Raw genomic sequence first — 14123 nt, 5'->3', positions numbered from 1 at the left:
AATTCCACAGACATGCAACAGCTTGAAACTTTCTTCTTTTCTTCTTCTTCTTCTTCTTCTTCTTCTTCTTCTTCTTCTTCTTCTTCTTCTTCTTCTTCTTCTTCTTCTTCTTCCTCCTCCTCCTCCTCCTCCTCCTCCTCCTCCTCCTCCTCCTCCTCCTCCTCCTCCTCCTCCTCCTCCTCCTCCTCCTCCTCCTTCTTCTTCTTCTTCTTCTTCCTTCTTCTGAAAAAAAAACAGGGGAGAGCGCGAACGCAATCCCCCACTACCACAAATTATGCAGTCGAGTTTCCCGCATTTGGGGAAATCGCAGGGGTCAGCACATCCGGAGTGCAATGGATAAGCCTCGCCCTGGGAAAACCACCTTCGTGATCATGGTATCTCCCCTGCCAGGTAAGTTTCTTCTTCTTCTTCTTCTCTTCTTCTTCTTCTTCTTCTTCTTCTTCTTCTTCTTCTTCTTCTTCTTCTTCTTCTTCTTCTTCTTCTTCTTCTCCTTCTCCTTCTCCTTCTCCTTCTCCTTCTCCTTCTCCTTCTCCTTCTCCTTCTCCTTCTCCTTCTCCTTCTCCTTCTCCTTCTCCTTCTCCTTCTCCTTCTCCTTCTCCTTCTCCTTCTCCTTCTCCTTCTCCTTCTCCTTCTCCTTCTCCTTCTCCTTCTCCTTATCCCCCTACATCTCCTGCTCCTCTTCCTCCTCCTCCTCTTCATTCTGCTTCTTCCTGTTTATAATTTCCTCATATATTACACCTCTACCACTTTCCCCACCCTCAGTCTTTCCCTTTCCATATCACCTCTTCCACAGATCCAACCACCCACCATGCCTCCCCTTAAAATAGAGCAGGCCTCCATGGATATCAGTCAATCAAAAATGGCCTAAAGAGCTACAATAAAACCGGACACAAGAACATCATATCAACCCTGGACAAGGCAGCCCAGTAAGAGGAAAGGAGTTCCACAAGGAGGCAAAGGCTCCCAATATAATGATTCACATAAGAACAACAAGCTACTTTGCCATATATATTTGGAGATCCTATGTCAAACCCCAGCAAGCTCCCTGATCTTTGTTAGTCCCCATCAATTTAGCTCAGTTAATTCTGTGGGCCTTGTACTCATGGCATATCCCTCACCCCTCTGATTCCTTTGATTCTTCCCTAAGCTCTGCCTAATGTTTGGCTGCGATACTCTTCATCTGTTCCCATCAGTTTCAGGATAAAGTGTTCTCTGGACACTTTGATGATAATTCTGCTAGGCTTTTGGTCTCAGAACATTGTGTGGGCAAGACAAAGTGCAAGTGAAAGATTTTGTGGGTGGACTGCTGTCCCAATCCCTCCTGCAGGCCATGCCTGCTTAGAAGAGATGGTCAGCTCATAGTCCATGTCAAGCATTGCTAGGAATCGTTGCTAGGCTTACCCTCCTGGATTCAATGGAATTTTCCTTGCATTAGGTTTCAACTTTGTCTCCAAATTGCCCCCACTTCCAATATTTTCTTCCCCTCCCCCAAACCCTGATCCATCCTGTTCACAGCCCCACTGACCTCCCAGTCTACCTGTGAATCTTTCCAGGGAAATCCTTGGATCCTCCTTTAAGCAGTCCTGTTACTTAGACTCCCTGGGTCTGTAGATTTTAGCATGATTATCTTTTACTTTACATCTATTATCTAATTATAAATGAGTACAAACGTGTTTCCCTTTGTGGCTCTGGGTTCTCTCTCTAGGAATGATTTTTTTCTACTTCTACACATTTGCCTTCAAATTTCATGGTGTCATTTTTAACAGCTGTGAAATACTTCACAATTTAAATGTGCATTTTCTTTATCCATTCTTCAGTTGAGAGGCATCGAGGTTGTTTCCAGTTTCTGGCTCTTCTCAATAAAGCTTGCATAAATAGAGTTGAGCTAGTGCCCTTGCAATAGGAAAGAGCATTCACTGAATTGGACATATGTCCAAGGATGGTATAGCTGGGGCTAGGGGTAGACTGATGTTCAGTTTTCTAAGAAACTATAATATTGTCAGTGTCTGCCAGAATTAGAGGCAGGGACCCAGTCATGGAGTGGGCAGTGAGGTGCAAGCTGATTGGGGGCTGTACTGTAAAGACATGCTTTGGAACACAAGTCTAAGGAGTGAGACAGTTCAACAATCAGGGAATTCACCTGCTCCTACTAGTGTGGCCTGCACCTGAGCAGTGGGAGTCTGCAGGAATTAAGGGCAGTGGCAGCTGGTGGGGTGGGAGGATGGGTAGAATTTTTCTTTGGGAACTGAGGCTAGGGAGTGGAGCTCCTCTTCTTCTTCCAACCCTGCTTTTGCCACAAAAGAGTCATTCTAAAACTTTAATGTCAACATAGATATGTATATGTTGTGCATACATACATATATATATTTGTATTAAAAATATGTGAGCAGGGACTGAGTGATGGCTCAGCAGTTAAGATTCTAAAGTTTCCTTTTTGCGTAACCCATCTGTTTTTCCTCGCAGCATGAGTAAATAAGCAATTGATTTGTCTTGAATCCTTGCCAGCATTTGCTGTCATGTTCTTTTTCTTGGTGATTGATCATCTGGTAGTCTGATAGTTACAGGTGTTGAATACTTTTCCATGTATTTGTTTGTCATGTGTACTTCTGAGTACCAGCTTATAGTGTTTCCACACTTATTAATTAGATGATTTATAAGGTGTAAATATTCTTCACTGAATCCTGATTCTGGCCAACCCACTCAGCACTGATACTTGGACAACAGTGGCACTGAAAATGAACTTGAGTCGTTGAGAGAGAGACGAAAGGTCTTCATTGCATTGCATGAGATGGGGAACTGCACTAATCCTATCTACAAATGAGAAGGATGGTGTCTTTAATACCTAAAGAGAATTGGATTTATGTGTGTGTTATAGTTTGACTAGAAATTATCATGGCTTTGGAAAAACAGCAGCTGCAGTTTAAAAGTACTTTGCACAGTTCGTATAACCTTTTTAGATTTTTTTTCTACCTTGTCATGGTAGCAGTCTCTGCTTTCAAAAATGGTAAATTTCAGCCATGGTTGTTAGAGAGAATTCCAGAGTTTTCATAACTTCACTGAATCCTTCAGAGAAGCTTTTCAGATCTGACTCAAACTGAACACTGTCCTTCATGAACTGATGGTTCTTAGCAGTGGATATTTCTATGCTTTCTTTCTGAAGCCATATTTGTATTAGAGATCTGCTCTTTCTCAGCTTTTACCTTGTTTTCTATTGGTCATATTATTTTTTATTATTTTAAGGCTTTCTATGTGCAAATTGTTTTAAACATTATTTTTGATCTAGGATTATACTGTATTTCATCCAGACAAAAATCTTTTATTCTGGTATTTGTCTATTAGCATGAGCCCCTAGGAAAAACTAATATAATTTCACAAATTGAAAGGAAATAGCAATGCTAGTGATAAGTTACAATTCTGGGGGATTTTTATTTTTATGAAGTATTTCCCTTTTTCTTCCTAATTTTGACATTTAATTCATGTATTAATATTTATTTTCATATATTCCCCTACTAGATCATTTTATCTTTCTCAGAAGTCATAATGAAGCCTAGACAGTCAGGTAGATGGTTAAGATCACTTTCTGTGGTTAGCCGGAACTAGCCTTCCTAAGCTTTCTGCAAGCTGGTATCCTGTTATCATCCTCTATTACTGAACAAATCCCATATCATGTTAGCAAGAACATTCAAAGAATTATTTATTTTTTTTAAGAATTATTTATTTTATATATGTGACTACACTGTCACTATCTTCAGACACACCAGAAAAGGGCATCAGATCCTATTGCAGATGGCTGTGAGCCACTTTGTGTCACTGGGAATTGAAGTCAGTACCTCTGGAAGAGCAATCAGTGCTCTTAACCGCTGAGCCATCTCTCCAGCCCCACATTCAAGATAGTCTTCTCATCAACCTTCTAGAAAAGAAATTTATCAAAATAAGGTAGGGGAGAAAAAGGTGCCAGAAAAAGACTGATCTGTGACCATGACACATAGCTGTTCAGTTAGATTTCTACTTCCACAAATATTACTATGATGATATCCTCATTTCCTCCCTTTAAACAAGAAACAATACTTTGAGCTTGACTGTCTAGAAAAAGGAACTCTGGTTCATGGACGTTGTAATAATTTCACCTGAATATATTTTTTAATCCATTTAGAATGTAATGAAGATCACTTTCCCCTTGGTTCCCAATTCCCCCTTCTCTTTAACCTCACATTCTCACCTCTTGATGACTCATTTAAATATCTTATAAGACACCTCTGTCTGCTTCAAAACACATTTCTATAATTAAATATCGGGTGAACATCTACCCCAATATCCCTTCCTTTCAACAATGGACAAAAAGGTCTTTTTTATATATGTAAAGAATTACAGCACTTCAACAAAGGTGGCTTTCTGAGTTCTATCTAATCAAAGCATCTACAAGAAATGAAAATGATGCTAGGCCTCATTCTCTCCCACTGTGGTTTTTATTCTGGGTCACCATATTTCTCTTACATAGTATTTCATACTTTAAAAGTTTCTATCAAATTGGCTACCAAAATTAGAACAGACATTGTCCTAGAACTACCTCAAGAGGCACAATTTTTCACAAGTTGCTGTTTTTAATTTCAATTTCTAATTAATGAAATCCATCATGTTGGTTCATGCTCCATTCTGCTTGGGCCTATCATAGCCTCTGCCCTTGTTTCCCGTGGTCTCTGACATTCATTATGGGAAACAAAACCAAAGTAGTCCACGGGGTAGTGGGGCAGTGAATGGGATAAAATCACATCTCCACATAGAAGCTTCAAACGAATCAGTCAACTTCTGAAGAATATGGCTACATGATTGACAGACACAATAGGGTCAATATTCCCCATAATTTTATTGAAGTAGAACAGATGTGCTCTCTGCTTGTATTATATGTTTACTAATAGGTCTCCAAACACATAGTTCATCTCACAATTCCAGGGCTGCTTCAGACTATGTTCTCTCGTCATCCACCTAGATTTAATTTTGTAAAATTATATAAACAGTACATGTCTCTAACAGCAGATAATGCTCCAAAGATGCAGGCTACAAGTTTAGACAGGTCTTTTCACAGGTAGAGGATGTTCCTGCATAATTCAGCTGTAGTCATTCATGATATTCTATGTAGAAGTAGTTCAAACAAACATGTTCATTTTTCACGGCTTCGGTCTTCCTATTTCCTTTAAGACTACACATCAAAATTTTCCGACACTCATAATCAGAGAAATCAAAGTAGGCTTTCAATAAGTGAGATGTCAGAAGTCAGTGATGACTCCACTAGGAACAAAAGAAACCTTGACCTACTCAGCTGGACAATATATTCTCTTGCTTTCCCTGTCTAGGTCTGGAATCGGAAATAAGGTACTGATCTCAAAAATTTCTGTACAGTTCTATCTTGTTTGCCATAACCCCAGCATGATCTGTGATCTAGGGGAAAAGTAAGATTTGGATTTTGTCAAAGCCCTTCTCCAGGACATCAAGTGCATCTATATGTGATATGAAAAGATGAGATGCTTTTGAAAGAGAGAGCTTCATTTGAAAACATTCACACTTCTCGTTCACATAAAGGACAATGAGTTTCATCACTACGTAATACACAAATTAATATGCGATATTATCAGCATTTGTCTTCTCCTTGCCTTTCTATACTTCCGTACTGTGAGATATATATATATATATATATATATATATATATATATATATATATATATATTCTGCTTTTACTACTATACACATAGCTCTATCTATTTCCTAGTTTTAAGTGACAGTAAGCACCCACTAAACACAAGTATTAACCAATACCAATGTTATAATGGATAAGATTAAGAGCTTGAGAGCACATTGAAATCATAGCAGCTAGATGTTGCCTGGGGTCCTATTTTCCATCCTGGAACAGAAGGGAAACAATAGCAGGACTATAGAAATACAAATAAAGGCTATGTTTGTGAATAATAATATGTGTTTGCTCAGGTTCATATTTTTACTATGCTATGGACTGTGCCCATGGTACTTGAGGCTGACTTGTACATTTTTGCAAATCTGTCAGGCTGAAACTTCTAAGTGAAAAGTAAAACTGGAGAAAAGAGGTGGTTTGTCACTGACTGACATTCAGTATGAATGAACTCAAATCCCAGAGCTATCTCTGATTATTCAGTCTCAGGAACTTAGACCAACTTAGACCAATGTCCATTGATCCTGTTTTTTTTCTTTCTTTCTTTTCTTTTCTTTTTTTCGGGGCTGGGGACCGAACCCAGGGCCTTGCGCTTGCTAGGCAAGCGCTCTACCACTGACCTAAATCCCCAACAACCAATCCTGGTTTTATCTTCAGAGAAAGTTACTGGTCCATTGAAAAGGTGGAAGATTGAAGAATATTATTAGCTAGATAAATGAGAGTTTTAATTCCTCACAGATCAGCTGACATATTAAACGGGCATTGGGAAACGATGTAAAACTGACAAAGGAAAGAAGAAAATTTTGGCTATATTCTGATTGGGCAAGATACAACCAAACTGGCATGACACAAAAGTTCATACTACAGATAATGCCAGACTGGCTCAGGAGGCTCTGAGAAAGGAGAACCATATCTTGTGTGTTCTCATCTCATTTTAGATGATTGTGTTTTACACTACTCTCTTTGGCTCTGGAAAGCTCCATTCTTTGTAGATAACGAAGAGTAAAATTTCTCCATTTGAAATCTATCACAGAGAGAGTAAGTCTCACACAGGTATGCATGTAAGGTATGTCAGTGCTGATATGCTTGGCTTTGATTGATCAGAATTTTAATTGATCAAGATTTGGACTGAACCTTGATGAGATTAGAGGTGTGTCAGTGCACAGTTTCTGGGGTATTAGAGATCCAACATAGGCCTTGATTCATGCTAGGCAGGCAACCTATCAAAGGAGCTACAACCTGTGATTTTGGTTAACTCAACTTAGCACAATGTTCAATCACCTGTGAAGAAAGTCCAGTGAAGGATTGTCTAGACACGCAGGCCCCTCTGCATATCTATGCGAGATGGTCTCGTTTGCCTTGATGTAGGTATGAAAACCCATTATATCATTTTCTTCTTTTCCTTCCTTTTCTTCAAAATGCTTTCATATAACCCATTCTCTCTTTCTCATAGTCATAGTCTCTCAAAAGCTGCTCTCCTGAGAACAGGAGAAATAATCTTTTCCAGGGAGGAGACATATTAACCAGTTATCCAATACCAAGCTTTCGGCCCTAAAATAATATGCATACAAGTAATACTACAGGGACTGAGCAGGTTGTATTTGTGTGTGTGTGTGTGTGTGTGTGTGTGTGTGTGTCTTTCATCACACTAAGAACTGATAAAACTTTCTTTTTAGTTGCAAAATATTTTCAAAATGAAGTTAAATTATTTTGAAATTTTTATACCAAAACACTAATAATTAGATGTTTACCAACTATAATTAACAATGATTTATTGTTCAAATAACTGTAGAAACAGTTCCAAAATAAATATTTTACATGTTTTTTTTTCTAATTCTAATGTCATTTGACTGTTGTTTTGTAAATTGAAGCCTGTGCCTCTTGGGTTTTAAACATGTGCTTTATTACTGTACTTTATTTAATACTTTATTTAATACTGAGATTATTATCTCAGCTTATAACTGCACTTCAAAGAACTCTGAGTCTCTGCAGTCTTGGGAAGAGAAATCAGCAACAGTCATTAGAGTGTCATTGCTATAGTGGCTTTAAACCATTTATACACATTATGGTCTAATATCTCAGAACAATTCCATCAGCATTCAAATAGTATGGCCTTTATAGGGACAAGCTTCTAACCCCTTAAGTTCAAGTGTGAGGTCTGTGTATCAGTGTAGAGAATGATGAACAATAAGCAGTACCATATACCATTGTTATGTTTAAGTTTTATGATGCATATTCATCTTAATCAAGCCCAGAAATGGTCTCATCTATTTTAAACTGGAGAAATAATTTGCACAGAGTCCTGCAAAAACAAAATTTTAAAATAGTTATGACTATGAATGTAGGGTAGAATTGAAGGATAAATATATATAAATATGAAGGATAAATATATATATATATATTCATTCCTGTGTCCCTTCACATACAACTGTGTCTTTGCTCTGAATATAGGGGCAGGCAGTGCATTCACAAGGCCTTACTTACATCTCTGTGGAAGCCTGAGAGCTTTGCAGGCTATGATGAGACATGTCCGGCCATAGGTGTGTAGAAAGAGCCAAAGAAACACTCCTCCATTGTTGGTGGGATTGCAGACTGGTACAACCATTCTGGAAATTAGTCTGGAGGTTCCTCAGAAAATTGGACATTGAACTGCCTGAGGATCCAACTATACCTCTCTTGGGCATATACCCAAAAGATGCCCCAACATATAAAAAAGACACGTGCTCCACTATGTTCATCGCAGCCTTATTTATAATAGCCAAAAGCTGGAAAGAACCCAGATGTCCTTCAACAGAGGAATGGATACAGAAAATGTGGTACATCTACACAATGGAATATTACTCAGCTATCAAAAACAATGACTTTATGAAATTCGTAGGCAAATGGTTGGAACTGGAAAATATCATCCTGAGTGAGGTAACCCAATCACAGAAAAACACGCATGGTATGCACTCATTGATAAGTGGCTATTAGCCCAAATGCTTGAATTACCCTAGATGCCTAGAACAAATGAAACTCAAGATGGATGATCAAAATGTGAATACTTCACTCCTTCTCTAAAAGGGGAACAAGAATACCCTTGGCAGGGAAGAGAGAGGCAAAGATTAAAACAGAGACTGAAGGAACACCCATTCAGAGCCTGCCCCACATGTGGCCCATACATATACAGCCATCCAATTAGACAAGATGGATGAAGCAAAGAGACAGGAGCCGGATGTAGATCACTCCTGAGAGACACAGCCAGAATACAGCAAATACAGAGGCGAATGCCAGCAGCAAACCACTGAACTGAAAATAGGACCCCCGTTGAAGGAATCAGAGAAAGAACTGGAAGAGCTCGAAGGGGCTGGAGACCCCTTATGAACAACAATGCCAAGCAACCAGAGCTTCCAGGGACTAAGCCACTACCTAAAGACTATACATGGACTGACCCTGGACTCTGACCTCATAGGTAGCAATGAATATCCTAGTAAGATCACCAGTGGAAGGGGAAGCCCTGGGTCCTGCTAAGACTGAACCCCCAGTGAACTAGATTGTTGCAGGGAGGGCGGCAATGGGGGGAGGATGGTGAGGGGAACATCCATAAAGAAGGGGAGGGGGAGGGATTAGGGGGATGTTTGCCCGGAAACCGGGAAAGGGAATAACACTCGAAATGTAAATAAGAAATACTCAAGTTAATAAAAAAAGAAAGAAAGGAAGAAAGAAAGAAAGAAAGAAAGAAAGAAAGAAAGAAAGAAAGACAGAAAGAAAGAGCCAAAGAAGCACCTTTCTTTTCTATTTTCTTCAATTGAATCGGCATAAAGACAAGATGGTTTTTTGGAGCACCATGTCCTAAAGCATACCAACGTCTATCCCAGCCCTGAGATCTGGTCTTTCACATTTTCTTGCTGGACTTTAACCTTGTTCGTTCTTAGCCCTTGGCTCTTGCCAATCTTCTATAAAATGGGAGATAATTGTCTTTTCTGACATGCCTTATTTTCTTTGTCTAGACTTGAAAGCATACTTGAAGAAGTGTTTGCAAATCTTAAAAATAAAGTCTAGTTTCATACCTTGCTATCCATCAAGAGAGATGATAGAAATATTAAACGGCATGACCTTCCTAATAACATGCTCTAAACAGGAGCAGGATCGCAAAAGGGGCTAGAGAATTGAAACTGAACTGCATTTTTTTCTTGTTAGAAATAAAATCAACCATGGTGGTTCTCTGGTAGGATTTTTGGGATTGCTTATGTATACTAACATATCATCCACAAATAGTGATACTTTGACGTCTTCCTTTCCAGTTTGCATCTCCTTGATCTCCTTTAGTCGTCTTATTGCTCTGGCTAGAACTTCAGGTACTATCTTGAATAGATAGGGAGAAAATGCACAGCCTTTTCTTATCCCTGAGTTTAGTGCAGATGCTTTAACTTTTCTCCATTTAGTTTGAAGTTGGTTGTTGGCTTGCAAATTATTGCTTTAGATATGTTTAGATTTGTGTCTTGTATCCCTGATCTCTATCAAAGGTTTATCAGTGTCTAATGAGATAATCATGTGATTTTTTTCTTTTGGTTTGTTTATGTGGTAGACTATGTTGAAGGATTTTCATATATTGAACCATCCCTGCATTTTTATGATGAGGCATACTTGATCTAGGTACCATGCTATACTCCACAGACCTAAAGAAACTAAATGAGGGGGAAGTCCCAAGCAGAGAAGTTTGAATCTCACTTAGAAGGGGAAATAAAAGTCTCATAAGAGGCAGATGGTGGGAGGGAACTGGGAGGAGAGCAGATGGCGAGGGCAATAGAAAGATTCAGATTCAGGTGTGAGGAAGGACAGAAGAGACGGGTAGGAGAACATGAAAATGAACAGAAATATACAAACTGACAGCGGTGAGAAGATAGGGGTGTGGACATCGGTAGGACAAGACAGAGACCTGGGATAATGAACACACATAAGTATTAAAAAGGGTGACCTAAGCTGTGAATCACTACATTACTGATATAAAACTTGGAAAGGCTACCTTCTGTAGTCAGGCAGTACACTAGTGGAGCGAGAGACACCAACCCGGTCACAAAATTTTCAACCCAAAATTCATTCAGTCTACAAGAAATGCAGACACGGGAGATGGAGCAATGACTGAGGGAAAGGCCAACCAATAATCAGTTCAACTTGAGACCCATACCATGGGTAAGCACCAGTTGCTAGCACTAGTAATGATACCCTGATACTCTTTCAGACAGGAGACTGTTTTTCTCTTAGAGGCTCTACCCAGCGGCTGACTCAACAGATACATACAAACAGTAGATGGAGGTTGGGGACTCTTATGGGACAATAGGAGGAAGAAGGATTACAGGCCCTGAAGGAGATAGGAACACCACAGCAAGAGCAACAGAGTCAACTAACATGGGCCTCTGGGACTCTCAGATACTGACCAACCAACCAAAGAACATACAGAGGCTGGACCGAAGCCTCCCCACACATATGGAACATATGTGCACTTGGTCTTCACGTGGGTCCCAAACAAGTGTAATGGAGGCTGTTCCAAAAGCTGTTGAAGCTGTTGCCTGCACATGAAATATGATCTTCTGTCTGGGCTGACTTATCTGGCTTCAGTGTGAGAGAGCACAGCTGGCCTTGCAGAGACTTGGAGTACCAAAAGAATACCCAGGGGGCACACCCTCTCAGAGATTAAGGGGCTGAGGGATGGAGGAAGAATTGTGAGAGGGTAACTGGGAGAGGGACAGTGGGTATGGGTGTGTATGAACATTCACTCATACACTCGAACCTTTGTGTGTGCACTGGGAGCTGGTCTCAATTATATCAACTTTGGGATCCTCCTGTATTCACACAAATGCTGGGAAAGCTGGGGGAGACTACTATGTATAGCTGAAAATATTTCTGTATAGTCTATGTTCTTTGTTTTTACTTACTAACTTTAACGCCACATTTTTAAAATTTTTATAAGAAAAGCTTTGTTCAATTTGTGATGAATATGATTAATTAATTTGAAGAGAACAACCATTTTCATAATATTATGTCTTCCACTCCATGGAAGTTACTTATATTCTGTTTAATTCCTCTTGGTGTGGCTTGTAGTTTACACTGTATGCGTGGTTTTCTGTTGCTAAAATTACTTCCATGTGTCTTTATTAGGCTCGAACTTCAATGCATTGCTTTATATTTGTTTAAAGCAATGAAGGTGGTGTTTTTTTCAATACTCATTTTGTTATGATTTGTATATGCTTGACGCAGGGAGTTACACAATTAGAAGGTGTGGATCTCTTGGAAAAGGTGTGTCACTCTAGGTACGTCTTTAAGACCCTCATTCTAGTTGCTTCAAAGCCAGTATAATGCTAGCAGCCTTCACATGAAGATGGAGAACTCTCAGCTCCTCCTGCACCATGCCTGCCTGGATACTACCATGTTCCCAACTTGATGATAATGGACTGAACCTCGGAACCTATAAGACAGCCCCAATTATATGTTGTTCTTATAAGTGTTGCCTTGGTTATGGTGTCTGTTCACAGCAGTAAAAGACTAAGACAGAAGTTGGCATCAGGAGTGGGTTATTGCTGTGATAGGCCTGACCATGCTTTTGTTTGGAGTATTGCAGATTTTGGGAGTTTGAAAAGCAGTAGAATGCTTTAAGTTGGACTTAATGGGCTATCCCAGTAGGAATATGAAAGACTTAGTTGCTGAGTACGATTTGAACTGTGCCGGCCTGGCCTCAGAGGTTTCAGTGGAGAAGAATTTCAGAATGTACCCTGGAGAATGTTTTTGTGAATAATATGACAGCTTATTGCCCTTGTCTGAAGAATCTAAAGAGATTTATATTAATTGCATTGACAAAGGAAGTCTCAAAAAGTTCAGCAGAGACTATGTTCTCTGGTGAAGTCTCATGAAGAGCATTTGAACAAGCATAGCAAGCCAGTAAATAGCATCCCTCCATGGCCTCAGCATCCACTTCTGCTTCCTGACCTGCTTGAGTTCCAGTCCTGAATTTCTTTGGTGATAAAAAACAATGTGGAAGTGTAAGCTGAATAAAACCTTTCCTTTCCAACCTGCTTCTTGATCATGATGTTTTGTGCAGGAATAGAAGCCCTGACTAAGACACATTTTGTTTCGTTTTGGGGTTTGTTTTCTGGATTTTTTTAAGGGGGGGTGCATTTTTCTTTTTTTTTTTTAATTTTTTATTTTTTTCTTAACTTGAGTATTTCTTATATACATTTCAAGTGTTATTCCCTTTCCCGGTTTCCGGGCAAACATCCCCCTCCCCCCTCCCCTTCCTTATGGGTGTCCCCCTCCCAACCCTCCCCCCATTGCCGCCCTCCCCCCATAGTCTAGTTCACTGGGGGTTCAGTCTTAGCAGGACCCAGGGCTTCCCCTTCCACTGGTGCTCTTACTAGGATATTCATTGCTACCTATGGGGTCAGAGTCCAGGGTCAGTCCATGTATAGTCTTTAGGTAGTGGCTTAGTCCCTGGAAACTCTGGTTGCTTGACCTTGTTGTACTTTTGGGGTCTCGAGCCCCTTCAAGCTCTTCCACTTCTTTCTCTGATTCCTTCAACGGGGGACCTATTCTCAGTTCAGTGGTTTGCTGCTGGCATTCGCCTCTGTATTTGCTGTATTCTGGCTGTGTCTCTCAGGAGCGATCTACATCCGGCTCCTGTCGGTCTGAACTTCTTTGCTTCATCCATCTTGTCTAATTGGGTGGCTGTATATGTATGGGCCACATGTGGGGCAGGCTCCGAATGGGTGTTCCTTCAGTCTCTGTTTTAATCTTTGCCTCTCCCTTCCCTGCCAAGGAAATTCTTTTTCCTCATTTAAAGAAGGAGTGAAGCATTCACATTTTGATCATCCATCTTGAGTTTCGTTTGTTCTAGGGATCTAGGGTAATTCAAGCATTTGGGCTAATAGCCACTTATCAATGAGTGCATACCATGTATGTCTTTCTGTGATTGGGTTAGCTCACTCAGGATGATATTTTCCAGTTCCAACCATTTGCCTACGAATTTCATAAACTCGTTGTTTTTGATAGCTGAGTAATATTCCATTGTGTAGATGTACCACATTTTCTGTATCCATTCCTCTGTTGAAGGGCATCTGGGTTCTTTCCATTTTCTGGCTATTATAAATAAGGCTGCGATGAACATAGTGGAGCACGTGTCTTTTTATATGTTGAGGCATTTTTGGGTATATGACCAAGAGAGGTATAGCTGGATCCTCAGGCAGTTAAAGGTCCAATTTTCTGAGGAACCTCCAGACTGATTTCCAGAATGGTTTTACCAGTCTGCAATCCCACCAACAATGGAGGAGTGTTCCTCTTTCTCCACATCCTCGCCAGCATCTGCTGTCACCTGAGTTTTTGATCTTAGCCATTCTCACTGGTGTGAGGTGAAATCTCAGGGTTGTTTTGATTTGCATTTCCCTTATGACTAAAGATGTTGAACATTTCTTTA

The 14123-nt window shown here is 40.0% G+C and overlaps 1 non-coding gene across 1 annotated transcript; it reads right to left on the bottom strand.

Annotated features, from left to right (window-relative positions):
* Positions 1-234: 234 nt before the first annotated feature.
* Positions 235-398, bottom strand: LOC120098443 (U1 spliceosomal RNA). Its single transcript, XR_005496602.1, has one exon. It is a non-coding gene; the product is annotated as a U1 spliceosomal RNA (small nuclear RNA).
* Positions 399-14123: the final 13725 nt, after the last annotated feature.

Source organism: Rattus norvegicus, chromosome 18 (genome assembly GCF_036323735.1).
Source record: "Rattus norvegicus strain BN/NHsdMcwi chromosome 18, GRCr8, whole genome shotgun sequence".
Taxonomy (NCBI): Eukaryota; Metazoa; Chordata; class Mammalia; order Rodentia; family Muridae; genus Rattus; species Rattus norvegicus.
Note: the sequence above shows the minus strand (reverse complement) of the source record. Positions and strands in the feature narration are given on the sequence as shown.